This window comes from Elaeis guineensis, chromosome 4, assembly GCF_000442705.2.
Source record: "Elaeis guineensis isolate ETL-2024a chromosome 4, EG11, whole genome shotgun sequence".
In the NCBI taxonomy this organism is placed as follows: Eukaryota; Viridiplantae; Streptophyta; class Magnoliopsida; order Arecales; family Arecaceae; genus Elaeis; species Elaeis guineensis.
This window is the reverse complement of record NC_025996.2, coordinates 61,976,996-61,998,822: the sequence shown is the minus strand read 5'-3', so window position 1 is coordinate 61,998,822 and position 21,827 is coordinate 61,976,996. Positions and strand designations below refer to the sequence as shown.

The 21,827-nt window shown below is 43.8% G+C and overlaps 1 pseudogene; it reads left to right on the top strand.

The window, feature by feature from the left end:
• The first annotated feature begins 4,512 nt into the window (after nt 1–4,512).
• On the top strand, nt 4,513–21,534 carry LOC140857354 (4-hydroxy-tetrahydrodipicolinate synthase, chloroplastic-like; annotated as a pseudogene).
• The last annotated feature ends 293 nt before the right edge of the window (nt 21,535–21,827 follow it).

The window sequence follows — 21,827 nt, the reverse complement described above, 5'->3', positions numbered from 1 at the left end:
TGTATACCAGAATAAAATAACTATGTATCATATTGAATTAACTGTGTATCAGAATAAAATAACTATGTATCATATTTATTTAATTGTATATCATGATACATTAACTTTGCACTATGTTCATAAAAGTAACATGATATTTTGTATGCTTGGAGTAGAAAGTAACGTTATAATGATTTGATTAGGAACAGTGGTTGACACAAGTATTTGTCACCCGATGGATTTTGACTTTTATCTTTGTAGCCATGCTAGCATAAAGATAATACTTTTTTTGTGCTTCTTCTTTTTTTTTATGCAGACCAATATATTATCATGTATTGCTAGATGAGAATCATTTTTCTGCTAATATATTGTAGATGCTAACTAACAATCTTACATAATATCTGATCTCTCTGATGGAGGATCGATATCAGTTGGTGGGTCTAGGGATAGATTTGTTGTGGTGCGCCATCTATCACAGATCAAAGACAATGTTAAAGAAGTATATATAATAATTAAATATAAAATTTTTAGGTTATAGATGAATCAATAGGTTAAATTTTAAGAAAATCTTAAAATCCTAAGGAATCAACTAGGGTTTAAACATTAGAACTTAATTATAGAGAAGAAATAGATAGGAGATTGGGGCTCATACCAATGGAGATCAAAGAGATCCTAGATTGATAAAACCTCTCATAGATGTAATGGATGAAACCTTGATGATGTTGCAGCAAATTAAAAGTTTTCATGGAGAACTGCTCGATGTAGATTGTATGATCATAACGAGTGCTTCATAGAGAAATCTTGATAAAAATCAAAGATTTGTGTGATGGGATTCCATCCATACCTAGTAAAAATTTTCGTATTAGAGTCAATCCTAAGATATTTTTAAGGATCCCTCACATGATTTTTTTTTCTATTTTAGAGATGGATGACGTCCAACATTTTCATGATGCCTCGCACCTTTTTTTTCACATATTTAGATGGCCACGCCTTGTTTCCCTTTTTTTTCCACATTTTGAGATGGGTGACACTGGTTTTCTTTTTTCCCACAATGCCTCATTTAAATAGGAGTCATAAGTTCTATATACTTGATGGAGTCCAAATCCTAATAGACTAGAGATGGAAAGTTCCATATACATGGAAGTATAAGTTCAAATTTTTTGTTAATATTTCATGACTCCTGATTTTTCTCTTATTTGTTTTGATGATGCATGAAGAGTTGGTCAAGAATTGGAGATGTTATGTACTTTTACACAATTAGTTAGATCATGATGAGGTTGTGTTGGTTTATGAAGCCATCGGTTACATTATGAGGCTCTCATAGATTTAGAAATTTTGATTAGCTATTTTTGATATTTATCTTTCCAGTTCCTTCAATATCCATTTAGTTTAGATTATCATCAGAAAAAATAAGAAGGCAACAATATAGCAAGCAAAATCCATCGACACCCATCAAGTTTTAGACATCATATAGGAACAAGAAAAAGAGCCCATAGCAATTTGTGGAGCCATTTCCTTCAATATCCATCAATTAAGTTTGAATCGTCATTAGAAAAAATAAAAAGGCAACCATAAGAAGAAGAAGGCAACCATAAAGCTCGTAAAGATGGGTCTATCATTATATATAATGTAATATTTTTAAAATTTTTAAAATATCAAGTTTCTAAGTAAAGGACATCATTATAAATGGAGACAATCAGGATACGCATCCCGTGCATACAAACTTGGAGTGTACCAGATGATTAGGCCATGCGAGCACACCAGCTTGACATTTAGGCAAATCTTATCTTGGAGGTTCCAAAGTATCGAGTGGGATTGCAAATAGGACTGAAAATAGATCGAGATGGGTCACGCCACACCCCTCCTTGAGTTCGAAGTGAAAATTTTTTTTGAACTTCAGACCAGACTTAGGGCCTAAAGTCTAATCGTTGAGCTGCTCCAGCCACCATCGGAGTAAATGAGCAGGTCAAAACTGGTCCGACAATATTCCGATCTCGAACCTCTGTCATCGAAGGCAGTATGGCTACTCTCATCGGAGAGCTTCCCAAAGTAGTTCCACCTTTCAAGAATAATATTAATTAAAATAATATTATTAATAATATTATTTAAATTAATAATATTATTAATTTAAATATTATTAATATTTAAATTAATAATATTTAAATTTAAATATTATTAATTTAAAATTAATCAGATAAATATAATTTTAAATATTAAAAATTTAAAAAGATGGGAATGAGTTGTGGCAATGGTAATGGAGCCGTCGCTAAAAATCACCTAGCGGCTCCAGCGGTGGTGCTGGTCCAATGATGAGTCCGACATGGGTCTAACAGTGGGTCAATGGTGCGGTGCTCTGACAGCTGGGCATCCGAAGGGGGGAGGCAGGGCTGACGGTCTGATGGCTCAGGAAGATGACGGGCGGCTCGAAAAAGTTAGATCTGATGGCAGGGAAAAGAAGGGGATGAGAGGTAGTCGGAGGGAGGCGAGCCGAGGGCTCGGGGAGGCAGCTAGGGCTCGGGGAGGTGGGAGGCAGTCGAGGGGCTCAGGATCCAACGAATGAGGGCTAGGGGAGGCGACCAAGGGGAGTCGGGCTAGGGGCTTTAGGAGGCAACCTGGGATCGGGGTTCGAGGAGGTGGCCGAGGAGAGATAGGCTGGGGGCTCATAGAGGTAAGAGGCGGCTGAGGGGCTCAATATTCGATAGATGTGGGCTCAGAGAGGTGGTCAAAGGCTCAAGGAAGCAAGATCAGGCAATCGATCGACCATCGATGGGAGAAAATAGGATTCGAAGGCTTGGAGAGGGATAAATTAGGGGGAGGGGGTCAATTATCGATGGGAGAAAATACAAGGCGGGTAGGGAAAAACAAGGGCACGTAATTAGATAAAAATCATAGGAACCATGGGAATCGAGGGGTAAAAGGGAGAAAATCAGAGAAAAAAATTTAGGATTATTAGCAACGGCAAAATATCGTTGCTAATAAGATAACACCATCGTTAATAATTTTAGAATCAAATTTAAAAAATAAAATTATTTTTATTAGCGATGCAACTAGTCGTCACTAAAATTCAAAAATACCTCGCTAATAATATTTTTTTTTACGATGGTAAATTTATTGGTTGCCATTTATAGTCGATAAAAAATATTATTGATGATGGCAAAATTACCATCGCTAATAGACATCAGCAAAAAAGATTTTTTTTGTAGTGATATATTTATTCTAGGATATAATTTTATATTTGATATTTTATTATCAATAAAATTGGGTTATAAATTTTATTCAGGTTGTGTATGTGTCCATGAATCGTCCAAAAAATTAATAAGATGATGACACATATTCTTAAAAGTTGAAGATTTAAAGTATGTATCATTGATGATTAATTTTTAAATGATCCTAATCGATGGATCATTATAGAGATAGTGATTGATCCGGATAGATTAGTGTACAGATCATTTTTCTTTTACAATAGATAAGTATTGAGTCTATAGTATGCGAACACTGGAGCGAAAGTACAGATAATTATTAGATAATAAGGATACCGAGCATAATCAATACGAGAAGTCACTTAGATATCTATTCACTCGTCAGTGACTTGCTCGATACTGTTGTAGTGTGACTAGTCCTTTGAGTTATGGTATCTTGATTATTTATAATGAGATTGCTGTAGTTTGACTGCACATATACTTGGAAGGTGTTTGGTTCGCGATCAAAATCAAAATCGAAATAAAATCGGAATGGATTGGAATCGAAATCAGAATGGCCTAATTCTCAGAAGTGTTTGGTGCGTGATCGGAATAGAAATTAGAATAGATGATTTCCATTGCTGTTGTTTGGTTCATATAAAGATAAAAATCGGAGTCAACTCAAATTTTTATTTTTATTTTTAACTAAAATTTTTAAAAATTAATTATTTTAAAAATTAATATTAAATATAAATTAAATATAATAATAATATTTTTGATTTTTTTAAAAAAAAATTATCATTAAAACAAATGTAGATAGCAATCAAAACAAAATTAAATCAGCCCCATCTCATAATCCTCGAGTCCCCTTCTTCTCTTTCATCCCATAATCCTCGGGTCTCATGCACAGGGGAGGAGGGCAGTCGTGGTGGTAGCGAAGGCTAGATCCGATGGTGCTAGAGTTGTTCCCAAAGATAGGATTTCGATGAGTTCCTCCATTGTGAGGAGTGATCATCCCTCGAGCATCTGGATCGTCATTCGGGCAGTGATGGATTGACGTCGAAATCAATGTCGAAGAAGGAGGAGGAGGGGGAGGCAACGAGGTGATGGCTGGATCCTCCACTGCCACCACAGCAGCAAGTGGAGTGGAAGAGGTGGCGGGTGGCTCGGAAGGTCAGCTTGAGGGGGAGCTTGATGCAGCACCAGAGGATCGATAGCGAGCAGTAGAAGCACAGCATGCAAGCAGAGGTGGCGCACTCGATGGCGGTGTGGGTGTAGCGGCTTCTCATCATCTGAGGGGGAGGGAGAGGAGGGAGTGGAGGAAGGTGGCTAGAGGTCTGATGTGGCACCAGCGATGGAGGGGACCACGGCGTCAGCAGACCAGGTGGTGATTACGATGGATGAGGAGGTGGTAGGGAGCGAGAGGAGGAAGGAGGTAGCGGAGCTAGAGAGGATCGGGAGCAGGAAGCGGGTGATGCAGTCGAGGTTGGGCAGATGGCTGGTGAGGTGGGGCCGACGGACGGACAATTTTTTTTATTTAATTTCATTCCATTGGGGTAAGTCCGAATTCTGTTCCTTAAGGAATGGATGATTCCTATTCCTCTCTGAAATGAGAATCAGAATGGGACTCTCCCCAATCAAGCAGTTGGAATGGAAGTCATCTATTTCAATTTCTATTTCAGATCTTAATTACCCCAACCAAACACCCCCTGGTCTCTTAGCCATATAGATTCTTGCAGTGCATGTTAGCTGAGTAGGCTCATTGTAGGCATAGGATGTGCATCTATATAGAATCTATCCTTCTTGATGGATAAAAGAGTTAGTCCAATATGATTTGTGAGACTAAGTTAAGAAGATCTTGATCAGGATAGTGTGAATAATGAAAAGAAATATTCATATTTTTCACATTAGAAATTCAAGTCGAATAAATTTGACATATGACAGATGATAAAATTTGATTAAAAATTTTATAACCTCTGTCTTATCCAAACTCTCGATAGAAGGACTGAATCGCATGGTAACTGTACCTCGAGGTTCATCCGTTCTGTTCTACTGGAATGTTACTATATACTGTTAGGCATCACTGATAGATTGTGAGACTCATGAAAACTATTTTAATAGTCAATAATTCTCATTGGATGAGTTGGAATTGTTTCAATCTATTGAAAAAAATTTCAATGATATAGTTGATGGAGATCACAATATTTCTCATTACCAGATAGAATAGAACCTATGGGGCACATACAAAGAGGTTGCGTCTGATCAGATAGTTGGATTTAATTTGACTTGACAAAGAGTTGATATGATTAAAGCCAAATACAATTAAACTCCTTGTAAGATAAGGATTTTGATTTGGTCCAAGTCTATTTCTTATGAGATAAAGATTTTGATTTGATCAAAGTCCATGCAATTTGGGACACTATCCATCAAAAGGTGATTAACGAGCAGAAGGACTTCTTTTCCATAAGATGGCGCCCCACCTTTTCTTACATGAAATTGGTTTCATGCGTTAAAAAAATTTTAACTTAGGAGGACAATTGACTTGATGCCCTAAGAAAAGGTCTCCATGTGAAAGACTTTTAAGAGGACTCTTGTCCACCCCACATCCTCACATTGAGAAGTTGTTCTCACGCCCCATATTCCATGTAAGAGAGGCATTACACATCTCTAAGGAATTCATGCCCTTGGTTTGATGCCCATTATATCATGTGAAAGAGTTTCAATGTGAAGGGCTTCTTTGTGTGCCCCCATCTCCTCATCTAAGAAGGAACCTAATGCCTCTTTAAAAAGGGATAAGATCTCTTGCCTTAGGTAGCACCACATGATCTTTTCACATGAAGAGTTCATGTTGAGAAAGTAGGGTTAGCACCCTAACGCCCCTAGTCTTCATTATGCATGCCTCCTTGAGAAAAAGAGGAACATGCCTCTCTTGGTCTAGATACCGCATGCCTTTCTCTCATCCCTATCTCATGCCCAAAAGTTGGGCACATGCAAGAAAGAAAATGTGAGAGGGTGCTGGATTTTCTTCAGAAAAAAATCAACAAAGGGTACATGCTGATTTTTTTGAGAAGAAAACCATGAAAAGCTGAGGTGCTGGATTTTCTTGAGAAGAAAATCAAGAAAAGATCAAGAAAGATTCTTGATCCATTCATGTGGAGTGTGATCTATGAAGAAGAGAAGGCTAAAATTCTTGAGAAGGATTTTTAGCGAAGAGAAAAATAAATCTATCATCAAAGAGGATCTCTATAGGAGAGTTAGCACCTTAGTGAGATTAGGTACTTTGATCAGACGATGATTTTATGTAGATATCTATAGAGGCTAGATGTGCAGCTTCAAGGAAACTAAGAAGACATTCACGATCATCAATTGTGATGAAGAGCTACCTACGTAAAGGTAAAGATCTTATCTTCTTCTTAATTTAATCTTCGTAACTATGAGGGATCTAGGGTTCATTTGAGATGAGATCTCACATTAATTAATCTAAAATTAATTTTTATTTTACTGTATGATTAATTAAAATTTTAATTTATACTTTTGCTATGCATATCAATCAATCCAAATTTTCTAACAGTGGTATCAGAGCCATCCTCATATGTTTTAAGATTAGATTGTTGATTTGGATATTGTAAATCCTACTTCGTTGCTATTTTCATGAAATCTTTTTATGATGATTGATTACAAGTAGAGAAGATCATGAATATGATGATTTATAGATCATCTAACAAGATTCGAATACCTTTAAATTTGATCTTATTGGCTGATTTGATCAGCTAATATTGATGGTTGATAAGATCAAAAAGTTATTATGATGAGATCACATGATTTTTACTAGAATCTATGTTAAACGATCAGCCCAATAACTAAATCTAAAATTTTTTATTTTAATATATGAGATACATGTGGTGACATGATCATAGAATTGTGACCCTTTTTCTTGTCTCTATGATATATCATGTTTGTGGACCCTATGTATATAAATTTGTTTATTTTGGATGCCTACGAGCATCATCAGATTTATATAATTTGGAGACCTATGTAGCTCATATGATTTAAAAGGTTGTAAATAATTTTTGTGTTATATATTATATGGGTCCTATCAAGTGAATGGTTGCACGTCAATGGTTGATCGATTACAAGCTTATAGCACACAACAAGCATGGGTCGAGTTAAGCAACTAGTTGAGGCTGGATCAAGATAATGATCATGATGAGATCAAGGATATGCTTTGGATCTATTCAAAGAGTTAAAGACAATCAAACCAGTTGATGTGTCTATGCTTGTACCTTTGACCCATAGATCTCGATTTGGCTCAGTGGCTCGAGCTCGAATCCCATAGATTCATGATCCTCAACAGTTTTATTATTATATTTTGTGGATATTATTTGCAAGAAATATAAATGTTTATAATTTAAGATCTAAATTAAAAACTTCTCAAAATGTATTAAGTTGATGGTCTTCTATCATTGTAGATGTGCGGATGTCCTATTGGTGTTGACTATTTTCGACTAGTCATAGTGGTTCAATTGCATCGGAGAGATGCAACCACTCTATTTGCATGAGATGCTATGGGATAAAAATGAGGTAGGCTCAATAACTATTAGGTGAGGGACCTAATGATAGCTTTATCTATGCATTAAACAATGGATCTGACTTAACTAAGAAATGAGGCCAATAACTATTAGGTAAGGCCTGCATGACTTAGAGCCTGAAGATGACTGCAACTTACTTCAGAAGCATTAGATAAGAGTTTTCCACTCATTGATTTATATATCACCAATAACTGTTACGTAAGGTGATACTCAAATTGATAGGACCGCAGTATCCAATTAAAATCTTAGTCACAAAGGGTTTTTGTTTCTCTATCCAAAGAGTATCAGAGATTTGAGAAAATAGTAGGAGGCACATTTATTTTTTTAAAAAAAATTAAAATAAATATTTTAAAATAAATATAGAAATCTAACTAGAATCTTTACTCTCTGCAAGAATAAAATATCAGCTTCTAACCGTCTAGCTCATATACTTAAAACCAACTGACTAATTGAAACCTATTATAAAGATTGGCTCAGGAATCTAAAATAATTTTAAGTTCTAAGAAGTTAAGCTAAGTTCTCGATCAGGATGTCCCCACATTATCAAACTATTCGATAGTTGATCATAGGGCAGTCTGTTTATAGTCATTGTTTGATAATAATTAAGGACTTATAGGAGCTTAAGAAGCTCGACATGAGATGCATAAGAAATTGCTAGTAGATTTGATCCTACAATACTTTTCTAATTTATATAGATAGTTTATAGTAAACTATCATATGAATAAGATTGACTGCACCAAGACTGAATTATTGGTAACTGTTGAAGGGGCCTTGAAGGGTTCAAGGGACATGGTTCTTGTTGTGGAGTGGGCTACTTTTATCAATAAAGAGCCTAATTGGAAAAAGAAGAAGCCTGTGAAGAAGTAAAAGATTAAGAGCAAGCCAAAAGAAAAGTCATAAAGAAGAAATCGCTGGTAAAAAAAAGTATTTCCACTGCAACAGCCATTGAAAAGGAAACTATCCTACACACCTAGAGTTCTTGAAGAATAAAAAGGACAGACCTTTGGAAGGTATATCAGACCCACTCATGAACCTATGTCACTTGCATATGGATGTATCTATAAATATTTTTGAATAGATAGTGAGTGCCGTAGGATCTGAGAGATCTACAGATGAGATGAACTTAAAGTATATATGGTACCTTAGGCTTGATCATATTATAGAGGATAGGATAAATAAATTAGAGAAAGACAGACTTCATGGCTGATGTCCCATATTCAGTTTGTGAATTCCATCTTCAAAAAAAAATGACCAAATAACCTTTTGTAGGATAAGAGGAGAGAATTACTGAGATACTTATTCTGGTACACAATGATGTATGTGACCTGTTGGGTATAAAATACCCCCAGCCGAAGTCCTCCACAGAATCAACGGCTCCGCCAGCAAGGCCAACCTCAAAAGAAATCTCCGCTCGGGCTCCCACGGGAGCCGGACTTCATCCTCGACGACCAACAACTTCAACTACAAGACAGCTCCGCCCGGACTCCTACGGAAGCCGGGCCCCGCCGACGACTCCAACGACTGCAGACAGACTTCGTCCGGACTCCTACGGGAGCCGGACTCCACCGACAACTTCGACCTCAAGAGGACTCCGCCCGGACTCCTACGGGAGCCGGGCTCCGCTCTCAACTGCTGGTAAGCTCCGTCCGGACTCCTACGGGAGTCGGACTTCACCTTTAACTTTGTTTGCAGAAGACTCCGCCCGGACTCCTACGGAGCCGGGCTCCGCTCTCAGTATCAACTGCTGGTAAGCTCCGTCCGGACTCCTACGGGAGCCGGACTTCACCTTTAACTTTGTTTGCAGAGGACTCCGCCCGGACTCCTACGGGAGCCGGGCTCCGCTCTCATTATCAACTGCTGGTAAGCTCCGTCCGGACTCCTACGGGAGCCGAACTTCACCTTTAACTTTGTTTGCAGAGGACTCCGCCCGGACTCCTACGGGAGCCGGGCTCCGTTCTCAATATCAACTGCTGGTAAGCTCCGTCCGGACTCCTACGGGAGCCGAACTTCACCTTTAACTTTGTTTGCAGAGGACTCCGCCCGGACTCCTACGGGAGCCGGGCTCCATTCTCAATATCAACTGCTGGTAAGCTCCGTCCGGACTCCTACGGGAGCCGGACTTCACCTTTAACTTTGTTTGCAGAGGACTCCGCCCGGACTCCTACAGGAGCCGGGTTCCGCCCGCAACTTCAGCTCCGAGAGGGTTCCGCCCGGACTCCCACGGAAGCTGGGCTCCACCCACGACCCCAACCGCAAGGAGGACCCCTCCCGGACCTCTACAGAGGCCGAACTCTGACCGCTGCCGAGCTTCAATCAACAGATCCGACCCCCTGGCAGGTCACGATAACAACCATGATCCTGTTCCACTTCCTGTAGCGGATTTCGCACGGCTCCATCACCCCCTGCGGCGGACCCATTACTCTCTGACAGACTGTGTCAATGGTCACGATTCTGCTCCGCTCCCTGCGGCAGGTGCTGTGCGACTCCACTACTCCCTGACAACTAGCGGCAACGGACGCCGCTCCACTACCTGCAACAGGCTCTACGTGGCAGGCCATGACAATAGCCACGGGTCTACTCCACTACCCTTCGCAATAAATCTCCTGATCATGGGCAGCCCACTACCAGACAGTTACAAATGTCGCCATCAATCCGTTGCCTCCTCCCCCTATAAAAGGGGGACCCAGATACGTTATTCTATAAGCTCATTTCTTATCTCAAAACTCTGCTAAATTCTCGTTCGAGCACTCCATTCTTGTTGAGGCAGAGAACTGACTTGAGCGTCGGAGGATCTTGCCGGAGCAACCCCACCTCCGGTTTAGACTTCCTTTGCAGGTCCCGACGGCGACCGCGGCTTCCCCGACTCCAGCTTCTCCGACGCAAGCAGATTTTTGCACCAACAGGATTGGCGCTAGAGGAAGGGGCCTGAACCTCTGCTGTACCCTTGTTCTTAAAGGAGGGCTCAACGGATCCACTTCCGGCCATCTTTTCCGGCACCCGCTCCTCCTCCCCTCATCTGATGCCTTCTCACGAGGTCTTTGCGCAACTGCCTCCGGCTATGGTCACCGATGAGGAGTGGCCGGATGACCGGTCTCTGCCGGGTTCCGTCGATACCATCTCGGGGGAATCCCGACGGGAGGCAACCAACGTACCAGCTGCATCCCCCAAGCGACAAAAAGTTGAAGAACCCATAACCTTCACTGAAGTGGACACCCAGGGAGTCCAATTCCCTCATAACGACGCGGTCGTAATTTTCTTGAACATAGCAAATTACGACGTCCGTCGCATTCTCGTCGACAACGGGAGTTCGGCCGACATCTTGTTCTACAACACCTTTTCAAGAATGACCACTCTGGGCGGTCATCTGAGATCGATTTGCTCCCCCTTGATAGGGTTTACCGGTGACGCCGTTCCGACGGAAGGAATGATAGCTCTGACTGTGACCGCGGGTCAGTATCCAAAGTAGTCCAGAGCTCTGATGAATTTCCTGGTGGTAAAGGCACCATCTGCCTACAATGCAATCCTTGGCCGACCCGGCCTCAATGCCCTCAGAGCTGTTGTTTCAACCTACCATTTGAAATTGAAGTTCCCCACCAATCAGGGGATCGGAGAGGTCCGGGGAGACCAAGCCCTGGCCAGACATTGCTACAACATCGCCTTGCAAAGAAGCGATCAAGCGGACCTCTGTCCGGTCGATGGATTGGATGCTCGCGATGACCTCACTGAAGAGAGGGGCGGTCCAATCGAAGACCTAATACCAATCCCTTTGAATGATGGGAACACAGAGCATGTGGTGTTAATTGGCTCCAACCTGGGGGAGGAGGTGCAGACGCGTCTTGTGGATTTCCTCCGAAGGAATGCGGACGTTTTCGCGTGGGTCCCGACGGATATGCCGGGGATCGACACAGAAGTCATGGAACATCATCTGGTAGTCGACCCTAAACATCGATCGATGAAAGAAAAAATCCGGAGTCATGCCCCGGAGAGGCAGAAGGCGATAGCCGAAGAAGTGGATAAGCTTCTCAAGGCCGGATTTATTAAGGAAGTCAATTATCCTGAGTGGATCTCCAATGTTGTTTTGGTCAAGAAAGCAAACGGCAAGTGGAGGATGTGTATCGACTTCAAAAAGCTGAATAAGGCTTGTCCAAAGGACAGCTACCCCCTTCCCAGGATCGACCAACTGGTGGACGCTACCTCAGGCCATGAGCTCCTCACTTTTATGGATGCGTTCTCCGGCTATAACCAGATTAGAATGGCATCGGAAGATGAAGAAAAGACAGCTTTCATCACTAATCACGGCCTTTACTGCTACAGGGTCATGCCGTTCGGCCTCAAGAACGCGGGCGAACCTATCAACGACTGGTGAACAAAATCTTCAAAGAGCAGATCGGCCGAAACATGGAGGTTTACGTGGACGATATGCTTGTAAAAAGCAGGTCTTCCAGAAATCATGTCGCCGACCTCGAGGAAACCTTTGGCGCTCTTCGAAAGTATAGAATGAAACTGAACCCAACCAAATGTGCTTTTGGGGTAACCTCGGGAAAGTTCTTGGGCTTCATGGTATCGGGGCGCAGGATTGAGGCCAATCCAGAGAAAATTCACGCCATCCAAGAGATGACCGCCCCAAGGTCGATCAAGGAGGTTCAGTGCCTCATGGGAAGGATAGCGGCTCTTAATCGCTTTGTCGCGAGGTCGGCCGAACGATGTTTGCCCTTCTTTCAAACTCTCAAGCGGCCGAAGAACTTCTGTTGGACCTCTGAATGCCAACAGGCATTCGAAGAATTAAAAAGCTACCTTAGCTCACCCCCGCTGCTGGCGAAGCCTGAGCCTGGGGAAGAACTATTTTTATATCTGGCGGTCTCTCCCACGGCCCTCACGACTGTTCTTGTCAAAGAAGAAATGAAAGTCCAGCGACTAGTCTACTACATCAGCCGCGCATTGAGGGACGTCGAGACCAGGTACACTAAATTAGAAAAACTGACCTACGCCTTGTTGGTTGCAGCTCGGAGACTCCGACCTTACTTTCAAGGGCATACCGTAACGCTGCTCACCGATCAACCGATCAAGGCGGTCTTGCACCGAGCTGATACCTCCGGAAGGATGGCAAAATGGGCGATCGAGCTCATGGAATTCGACATCAACTACAGGCCCAGACTAGCAGTAAAGGCCCAAATACTGGCAGATTTCATCGTAGAGTGCACCATCCCAGAGGAGGCCGAACCTGAGCAAAGCAGAGTGGATGACCTGAAGTCTCAATCGAACTCCTCTAACGAAGAAGCCAGTCCCTCTGATTGCTTTTGGACCCTCTATGTGGATGGATCCTCCAACATGGCAGGCGCGGGTGCGGGCTTGATCTTGGTCAGCCCGGAGGGAGTCATTGTGGAGTACGCTCTGCGTTTCGGGTTTCCCCAACAAACAATAGAGCGGAATATGAGGCCCTGATTGCGGGATTAAGGATCGCCAAAGAGCTGGGAATAGGTCAACTCCAGGTGCACAGCGATTTCCAACTTGTGGTGGGACAAGTCTGCGGGAGTTATGAAGCGCGGGAGGACAGTATGGCCAGGTACCTTGAGAAAGTGAAGGAGCTTACCCTCGCCTTTAGCAACTTCGACATTAGGCAAATTCCAAGGTCAGAGAATACCAGAGCCGACCTTCTCTCCAAGCTAGCCACGTCGGCCCCGGCCAAATTGCCCAAAGGCGTCCTCTTTGAAGTTCTGAAACATCCGAGTACAGAAGAACCATGGCCTGTAATGGAGATCGACCACGAGCCCAGCTGGGTCGACCCACTGATAATCTATCTTAGAGATGGAGTTCTTCCCCGGGATGCGAAGGAGGCTCGGAAGCTTCGAAATCAAGCCTCCCGGTACATCCTTTATGAGGGCAAATTGTACAAAAGATCATACTCCTTGCCCCTCTTAAGGTGTCTCCGGCCCTCAGAAGCTGACTACGCTTTATGAGAAGTGCACGAGGGAGCTTGCGGAAACCATTTGGGTGCCAGATCTTTATCCCACAAGCTACTCCGCCAAGGGTATTACTGGCCAACGATGCATTATGATTCGATCGAATACGTCAAAAAGTGCGATCGATGCCAGAGATACGCCAACGTCCAGAGACAGCCCGCCACTGAGCTCACACCCCTAAGTGCCCCATGGCCTTTTGTATAGTGGGGGATGGACATCCTTGGCCCCTTTCCCATGGCGTCTGGGCAAAGGAAGTTCCTCCTGGTAGCGATCGACTACTTCACCAAATGGGTTGAAGCCGAACCACTAGCAAAAATCACAGAAGCAAAAGTATAAGATTTCGTTTGGAAGTCAATTGTGTGCAGGTTCGGTCTACCTAGAACCCTAATCACTGATAACGGACGGCAATTCGCGGGAGCAAGATTCGCCGAATTCTGTGAAGATCTAAACATCTCCCACAACTTCACATCAGTAGCCCACCCACAGGCGAACGGTGAAGCTGAGGTAACTAACAGAACCCTTTTGCAGGGAATTAAGACAAGGCTTGAAAAAGCAAAAGGAACCTGGGCGGACGAGCTTTATCACGTGCTATGGGCGTATCGAACTACCCAGAGGTTACCTATAGGGAGACCCCCTTTGCTTTAGCCTTTGGTACGAAAGCCGTCATCCCGATCGAGCTTAAACTCCCGTCGGCATGAGTCGTGGCATTCGACGAGCCCCAAAATGCACAAAGTCTCAGAGCCAACCTCGACCTACTGGAAGAAAGACGGGAGATTGCTCAGGTTCGAATGGCAACCTACAGACAGAAAGTTGCCCGATATTACAACGCCCGGGTCAAGAGCAAAGCCTTTAAAGCAGGAGATCTGGTGCTTCGACGAGCTGCTGTCTCGCAACCTCAGGACCGGGGGAAGCTCGCCCCGAACTGGGAGGGACCTTATGAGGTCAAAGAAGTAGTTCGGCCCGGAACTTATTATCTCAAGGAGCTCGGAGGAGCCGACCTCCCGCGACCGTGGAGCTCAGAAAACTTACGGGTGTACTACCAGTGACTTCGTTTTAGTCGAAAATCGCATACCCATGTGTCTTTAGACAATTCAAGCAAATTGTGTCAAAAACAAAAGGGCAATCTCATAAAGTCGAAGGCCCAGTTTCTTTTAGACCGGATGGGGGGAGAGGCCTTACAACGCCCATATGTGCCCCCACAGCCCTGTTAGGGACAGGAGGAGAACCTCGCCCTAACTTGAGCAAAGTCGAAAGCTCGATTCCTTTTAGACCGGATGGGGGGAGAGGCCTTACAGCGCCCATATGTGCCCCCACAACCCTGTTAGGGACAGGAGGAGAACCTCGCCCTAACTTGAGCAAAGTCGAAGGCCCGGTTCCTTTTAGACCGGATGGGGGGAGAGGCCCTACAACGCCCATATGTGCCCCCACAGCCCTGTTAGGGACAGGAGGAGAACCTCGCCCTAACTTGAGCAAAGTCGAAGGCCCGATTCTTTTAGACCGGATGGGGGGAGAGGCCCTACAACGCCCATATGTGCCCCCACAGCCCTGTTAGGGACAGGAGGAGAACCTCGCCCTAACTTGAGCAAAGCGGAAGGCCCGATTTCTTTTAGACCGGATGGGGGGAGAAGCCTTACGGCGCCCATATGTGCCCCCATAGCCCTGTTAGGGACAGGAGGAGAACGCTCGCCCTAGTCGAAGGCCCGATCCTTTTAGACCGGGTGGGGGAAGGCCCTGCAACGCCCATATGCGCCCCCCAAGAGGAAAACCTTGCCCTAACTTAAGCTACTTCGATCGATGGTAAGCCCAGCCCGGACTCCTACGGGAGCCGGGCTCCAATCGCCAACATCAACTACAGGACAACCCCACCCGGACTCCTATGGGAGCCGGGCTCCGCTGACAACAGCAACTGTCGATAAACCTTGTCCGGACTTCTACGAAAGTCGGACTTTGCCTATGACTTTGATTGCAGGAAGACTTCGCCCTGACTCCTACGAGAGCCGGGCTACTCCAACTTCAGGAGGGCTTCTCCGTTCAGACTCCCAAGGGAGCCGAACTTAGCTCCGACTTCAGCGGAGAAAAATCCAAGCAAAAAAGGAAAGCAAGCAGTGCCCGAAGGCAACGGAAGCTCGAATCCCCGAATTCAAGCCCTAGGAGGGACCTCGGGCTCGAAGGGCCCCAAGCGAACCTGCAACCATCAACGGAATGACAATTGGGTATCTTCGAATGGCGTAAAAGCCAAAAAGGAGCTCGGCGAATGACAACCCCACATGAACAGAAGAGGTCGACGATGACCTTGGGACGACATGAAAAAGAAAAGAAGAAGAGAAGGAAGAAAGAGGAAAGGGAAATGAAGAAGTTCGACAGACAACTATTTAATGCGAGATGCAAACGAGGTAAGAAAATCTCTTTTTCATTTAACAAGAGTATACGTTACAGGACCCGGTGGGTCAGAAAAAAAAAGAAGAAGAAGATACACGTCATCGCAAGCCTCGCAAACACGGTTCGGGAAGAATGAACCAGAGGTCGCTCCGAGCTGCAAACTCCTCTTCCCGTCTCTGTCCTTCTCAGTCGCGTTCTCCAGTGCGTGTAACAGCTCTCGCCCCATCTCGCCTCATTCTGTCTCCGAAGTCCCAACCCTAGCGAGAAAAGGGTGGGATAGATCCCGGAGGCGGTAAGGGCAACGGCGGCAGTAGCGAAGACCTGTTTCAAGAAGAACCGGAGTCACCTTGGAAGCGGTAGCGATGCCAGAGATGTGCCTCATCTCCGAATGCTCCACGACAACCGCCACCCAAAATGCTCCGGCAAGGTCGGCATGCACTATTTCCACCGTCCCCGCAACAAGTTCCACTGCCCCACCGACGACGCCGACCGCCTCTGGTCCCTCGGCCCCGACGGCATCAAGGATCCCGCCATAGCTTATGACGACAGCTCTGCCCTCTTGACCGATATCACCCCGTTTTGCTACTCCAAAATTCGCAGGCAGAATAACTTCACCGACAGCCCCCGTTATTAAACCCCTGTTGTTGAAGGAATTCTTCCTTGAGCCCCCTTTAAAACGACGGAGATTCTCACCGGCCGCCGTTCTCCTCCTCACCTTCCTCCAAGCCCTCGACATCCCCTCAAGAACGGCCTCCGGAGTAGAGGACATGGCGTGGGAACCTTCAGAGAAGAATTGGGGGGCTGAAGAAGGCAAGGACTGGTGCGAGGGAGGCAAGGCTCTCAGGCGAAAGAAAGGCGCCAGGATGAAGCCATGAAAGGACTAGGGGGTTTAAATAGCCGACGGATCCTAGCGTAGTTATGGCGGCGGGTATTCCTGGGCCAACTGGTGCGTGCCACGTGTCGCGCTTATCCCCTTCATCGCTATCGAGGGTTGACCATTCACAAATTCCCGTGGCACGACGCTTGGGATCGCTTCCGACGGGAGTTCCGAAAAGACTCTTCAGGCCACCTTCATCGAAAAACGGGCTCTGACGTACACACATTAAATGCCAAATATCTAAGGGCAGCGGTATGCAGGATTCAAAGGGGCGACTTCAGCTGTGTCCATCTCTCTGTACTTCCTTCGTTCGAAATTCAAACTCGAAAGTAGGGGACTGGTGTTGGGTATAAAATACCCCCAGCCGAAGTCCTCCACAGAATCAACGGCTCCGCCAGCAAGGCCAACCTCAAAAGAAATCTCCATCCGGGCTCCCACGGGAACCGGACTTCATCCTCGACGACCAACAACTTCAGCTACAAGACAGCTCCGCCCGGACTCCTACGGGAGCCGGGCCCCGTCGACGACTCCAACGACTGCAGACAGACTTCGTCCGGACTCCTACGGGAGCCGGACGCCCCGACAACTTCGACCTCAAAAGGACTCCGCCCGGACTCCTACGGGAGCCGGGCTCCGCTCTCAGTATCAACTGCTGGTAAGCTCCGTCCGGACTCCTACGGGAGCCGGACTTCACCTTTAACTTTGTTTGCAGAGGACTCCGCCCAGACTCCTACGGGAGTCGGGCTCCGCTCTCAGTATCAACTGCTGGTAAGCTCCGTCCGGACTCCTACGGGAGCCGGACTTCACCTTTAACTTTGTTTGCAGAGGACTCCGCCCGAACTCCTACGGGAGCCGGGCTCTGCTCTCAGTATCAACTGCTGGTAAGCTCCGTCCGGACTCCTACGGGAGCCGGACTTCACCTTTAACTTTGTTTGCAGAGGACTCCGCCCGGACTCCTACGGGAGCCGGGCTCCGTTCTCAATATCAACTGCTGGTAAGCTCTGTCCGGACTCCTACAGGAGCCGGACTTCACCTTTAACTTTGTTTGCAGAGGACTCCGCCCGGACTCCTACGGGAGCCGGGCTCCGTTCTCAATATCAACTGCTGGTAAGCTCCGTCCGGACTCCTACGGGAGCCGGACTTCACCTTTAACTTTGTTTGCAGAGGACTTCGCCCGGACTCCTACAGGAGCCGGGTTCCGCCCGCAACTTCAGCTCTGAGAGGGTTCCGCCCGGACTCCCACGAAAGTTGGGTTCCACCCACGACCCCAACCGCAAGGAGGACCCCTCCCGGACCTCTACAGAGGCCGGACTCTGACCGCTGCCGAGCTTCAATCAACAGATCCGCGCCCCCTGACAGGTCACGATAACAACCATGATCCTGTTCCACTTCCTGTAGCGGATTCCACGCGGCTCCATCACCCCCTGCGGCGGACCCATTACTCTCTGACAGGCTGTGTCAACGGCCACGATTCTGCTCCGCTCCCTGCGGCAGGTGCTGCGTGACTCCACTACTCCCTGACAACTAGCGGCAACGGACGCCGCTCCACTACCTGCAACAGGCTCTACGTGGCAGGCCATGACAATAGCCACGGGTCTACTCCACTACCCTTCGCAATAAATTCTCCTGATCATGGGTAGCCCACTACCAGACGGTTACAAATGTCGCCATCAATCCGTTGCCTCCTCCCCCTATAAAAGGGGGATCCAGATACGTTATTCTATAAGCTCATTTCTTATCTCAAAATTCTGCTAAATTCTCTGTTCGAGCACTCCATTCTTGTTGAGACAGAGAACTGACTTGAGCGTCGGAGGGTCTTGCCGGAGCAACCCCACCTCCGGTTTAGACTTCCTTTGCAGGTCCCGACGGCGACCGCGGCTTCCCCGACTCCAGCTTCTCCGGCGCAAGCAGATTTTTGCACCAACATGACCCATACGATATGCTAGCCAGAGGTGGTTATCTTTACTTCATTATCTTTATCGATGATTATTTACGATATGGATATGTGTGAGACATAAATCTAAAATTTTTAAAATATTCAAAAAATTCAGATATGAGATAAAGAAGCAAACTAAAAAATTTTTAAGATTCTTCGATAAGATCAAGGAGATGTATATTTTAATGAAAGTTTCTAAATTATCTCAAGATAAATAGCATAGTCTCACAATGGACTCTTCCAGAAATACCTCAACTGAATGAGGTGTTGGAGCAGAGGAATCGAACCCTATTAGATATAGTTCGATCCATGATGAGCTTCACTAGTCTTTCTTTGTTTCTTTGGGAATATCTATTGCTTACTTCAATTTACCTATTGAATAGGATTTCCTCTAAATCCATTCTTACCACGATGTATGAGATGTGGCATAGTAAAAAATCGAGTCTTGATCATATCAAGTTTGGAGATATCTGATCTATGTCAAGTGGCTATAAGCGAACAAGTTAAAGATTACATCCTATAGGACTCATTTCACTAGATATCCTAGAGAGTCTATCGGATACTATTTTTACTTTTCAGAAAATCATAATGTAGTTGTGAGCTGATATATTATTTTTTTGAAAAAATAATTTATCCAAGATAGAGATAGTGGGAGAAAAATTTAGCTCGAAGAGAGAGTCTCTGAAGTGCAATGAGTCATAAAACCTACAAAACCTATTCAACTTGAGCCAGTACATGCACTTCCTCTTCTACCTCATAGGTCAAGTAAGATTTTCTGACCTCCTGAAAGATACTTAGATATTCTGATATAGGAAGTAGAGAAAATTAATATTCCTTATGGTGGTTTCAATTGTAGCAACGTGAATAAGATCATTTTGAATATCATGAGCTACCATCTTTGAATTTCTTCTAGCATTTTCTAAAACAACACTGTTAATGGTGTCATTGTGATTGGCAAAAAATCTCAAGAGGTCAAGAAAGTTTTCTTGATTCTGAGAATTTTCTGATTCATTTCTATCATGAAATACTAAGCCTCGACATAAAATGAATCGAATGCAATCAAGTGTCACAATCAAGTGAATTCAATAATTCTTTCATGCTTCATCAGATTGCTTAGAAGAAGTAAATTGGATGTGTTGCTTCTGATTCATTAAATTTGGCCATTTCTTCTAAGCTTGGTTATGAGCACTATTTGGACCTCCAACATGACCATCAAGTCTATCTTTCTTCTTCCAATTTTTATACCCTTCTATGACAAAGCAATCACTACCTCCTTGCCCTCTAATATCTGGTCGATAAAGATAGCAACACAAGCAAAGGACATCATCCTTTTCTATGCTGTACTCTAACCAACAACCATAATGTTTAAACCATGCTAGAATAAATCAACACATTTCTTTTCCAATTTTTCTTTGTGAGAAATTGTGATCAAAAGGTTGGCATGGAGCTCTTTGAAAATAAGCTCTTCAAAGTTCATCTCGATCATTAGGATGATAGTCTGAAACTTTTTTGCAGCCCGAAATCCCAAGGGAGATCATTTAAATTGAATTCTACATGACTATGCTTTGAGCAATATTGTGTAGAATTTGTATTAACTTTTTCAACTCCATGTTTCCTCCAAGATTGGCTTTCTCTTAATTAGATATTTCTACATGGTTAATTAAAAGTAGTTAATTTAGTTTGCATAATAGGCTAACTAAAATAAAATGATATGTAATAAAAAATTTACTTGAAAAAAAAATTAATGTCACTACATCAGGTGACCTTATAAATAAATTTATCTAGTATAGAAAAAAAAAAAACTACATCATAATACATGATACAATATCTTTTTGCATTACAAAATAAAGTAAAAGTTCATATTTTACCTTTTTTTCTTACAACTTCAAATCTTCTTTTATTATCTTATGTAATGATGATCCAACTTGTTCAATTTGCTATCACCCAAAATTGTTCTACAAAAGAATATTTATTAAAATTAATATTCAAAAAATATTTCCAAAGTAACAAAGTAGAAAAAAATACTGCACTTTTTCTTGAGTTAAAACTAGGACATCAGTGGATGACATTAAGAGCCTCAGATTAATCACAACCATCAAGACCCTATATTTGCATGATGGGAGATTTGACCTTGAAGCCAATGATTCTCTAATGTAGATGCAAATTGTCAATGGTGTTGAGGTTGTAATAGTGGGAGTTACAATATGAGAGGGCTAGCTCATGGGTTGTGATGAACACATCATGCTCATCGGGCATACTGTCAATTGCTTTGCTACTTCAATAATTTAATTAAAATGATAGGGAACACTGGAAGCAACTCAGCAAGAGAGTTAATCCATGCATCTAAACAAGACTTTATTGTAAGCATGCATGATGCAGCCCTTCATATCAATCCTTATTATGGGAACTGAGAAGACGTCCTCCCAAGGACTAGTCTCACATTTTGAGATCACCTTCTCCATGGCCATGGACCCAAATGCCCAACCATCATCTATAATGTGTCATCAAGAACTTGACAAGATATTCCTCCAGCTGTTATACTTATGGTTTACAGGATACTAACATGACAGGTGTCAAGGGATGTATTGGAAATAATCGATTTAAGAAATATACAAAAAAATTATTGTACTTATAAAAATTGAATCAAAGATGTATGCATATGCCAAAAAATTCAGCAATCAAATAGTATATGCTTGAAGCCTTGGAGCGATGTTTGCACACAATCCCTTCGTTCATTGTCCCCTTTCTTTTTTTGCTTTTTCAATTTTGTTCTTCCTTTTAGATATTGTATAGTTTTCTTACAATATTTTAGAAGATTTTGTATGGCTTTTCAGTTCTCACTACTTTTTTTCTTTTTTTCTTAGATATATTTTTTTAAAATTTTTTAACCTTTTGTCTTTATTAGGCTCTTCAAGAATGTAAAAATCT